General features: G+C 49.4%; 2 non-coding genes across 2 annotated transcripts in view; both read right to left on the bottom strand.

Annotated features, from left to right (window-relative positions):
- LOC130617878 (large subunit ribosomal RNA) overlaps positions 1 to 1,025 on the bottom strand; it is a 3,589-nt gene extending 2,564 nt beyond the window's left edge. Inside the window, exon 1 of the ribosomal RNA XR_008978959.1 lies at positions 1 to 1,025. This exon is cut by the window's left edge and continues 2,564 nt beyond it. This is a non-coding gene — a ribosomal RNA (large subunit ribosomal RNA).
- A 193-nt stretch (positions 1,026 to 1,218) lies between these two features.
- LOC130652266 (5.8S ribosomal RNA) lies at positions 1,219 to 1,372 on the bottom strand. Its single transcript, XR_008984123.1, has one exon. It is a non-coding gene; the product is annotated as a 5.8S ribosomal RNA (ribosomal RNA).
- Between the last annotated feature and the right edge of the window lie 522 nt (positions 1,373 to 1,894).

The following is a 1,894-nucleotide window of genomic DNA, read 5'->3' on the forward strand; positions in this document are numbered from 1 at the left end:
CCCTACTCAAGCATAGTTCACCATCTTTCGGGTCCCAACAGATGTGCTCTTACTCAAACCTTTCTAGGAGTAGAATAGGTCGGTCAATGATGCGCTCCTCGCCGAAACGAAGAGATCTCACCTCAGCTGCAAGCAGCCTTTACTTTCATTGTGCCGCGGGTTTCAATCACCCAAAGACTCGCACACATGTTAGACTCCTTGGTCCGTGTTTCAAGACGGGTCGCATGAAACCATATGACCGCCAACAACCTTAGCACAATGTGTGCATTCATCCCCCCGACAGCCGGCCGCAGTTCAAACGCACTGCACGCAGTCCGCTATGGTTGACAACCGACTGGGAAGAGAGAAGCCAGCCCAAAAGAGCATGTGCCGCGACGCCTCTGTCGGACCCGAGCTCGCACACCACAAGCTATAATACTGACCGAAGCCAGCTACCTTCTTGCGGGGCTCTTCGCTCGGTTCCAACAGCTGTTGACGCACGCTGCCGGGAAATGCGACAAACAACTGCTAGTGACGAACACCAACGGTCCATTCGGATCCGTAAAACGCCCGTACCAGCTGCCGATCATCTGAATCTCGACAGCGCATTGCTAATTCCATGCGCTTCCCTCCTAACGGTTTCACGTACTATTAACTTTCTTTTCAAAGTGCTTTTCATCTTTCCCTCACGGTACTTGTTCGCTATCGGTCTCGTGCCAATATTTAGCTTTAGAAGGAGTTTACCTCCCATTTTGGGCTGCATTCCCAAGCAACCCGACTCATAGAAAGCGCATCGTGAACAGTACACAGTGCCACGCACGGGATTGTCACCCTCTACGATGTGCCGTTCCAAGCAACTTGAGCACTGTGTATCCGCCTTGAAAACGCTTCTGGAGACTACAATTCGCCGTCGCAAGCAACGGAGATTTTAAGTTTGAGCTGTTCCCGCTTCACTCGCCGTTACTGAGGGAATCCTTGTTAGTTTCTTTTCCTCCGCTTATTAATATGCTTAAATTCAGCGGGTAGTCTTGTCTGATCTGAGGTCAAAAGTTGGATTGCGCATAGCGCATTGTGAAGCCGAGCCAATGTTGCGTTGAGTTCCGAGACAGAAGGACAGAAGCAAGTTGAGCCTTCCGACAGAGCGCAACGAACGCGGTCGGTTTCAAGCACATGAAGAGGCAGTCGACTCGAACGGTCGGCTGGACTCTCTATTTACACCGAAGTGTATGGATTTTAACACGACACTCAGACAGGCATGCTCCCTGGGTATCCAGAGAGCGCAATTTGCGTTCAAAGATTCGATGATTCACTGAATTCTGCAATTCACACTACTTATCGCAACTGGCTACGTTCTTCATCGATGCACGAGCCAAGAGATCCACCGTTAGAAGTTGTCACGTTTCGTTTTTTCTCTCCTGCAAACGAGGAGTAGAAGTACTGGAAATACAAGTGTGTTAAACAAATTCGGGTTTGTCGCATGCGAGGCCGATTGAAGCATCGTTTAAAACCTAAGTTACCTCGCACGCTTAAGTACAGTTCACAGTGGTTTTGTCTAATGACAAACGGTAATGATCCTTCCGCAGGTTCACCTACGGAAACCTTGTTACGACTTTTACTTCCTCTAAATGATCAAGTTTGATCAACTTTTCGGCAATCCGTCACAACCTTGCGGCCACGATGGCGCCAATCCGAAGATCTCACTAAACCATTCAATCGGTAGTAGCGACGGGCGGTGTGTACAAAGGGCAGGGACGTAATCAACGCGAGCTGATGACTCGCGCTTACTAGGAATTCCTCGTTCATGATCAATAATTGCAATGATCAATCCCCATCACGTCGGACTTTCAAAAGATTACCCAAACCTTTCGGTTAAGGTTAAGACTCGCTGAATCCGACAGTGTAGCGCGCGTGCGGC

Source organism: Hydractinia symbiolongicarpus, chromosome 1 (genome assembly GCF_029227915.1).
Source record: "Hydractinia symbiolongicarpus strain clone_291-10 chromosome 1, HSymV2.1, whole genome shotgun sequence".
NCBI classification, from domain to species: domain Eukaryota; kingdom Metazoa; phylum Cnidaria; class Hydrozoa; order Anthoathecata; family Hydractiniidae; genus Hydractinia; species Hydractinia symbiolongicarpus.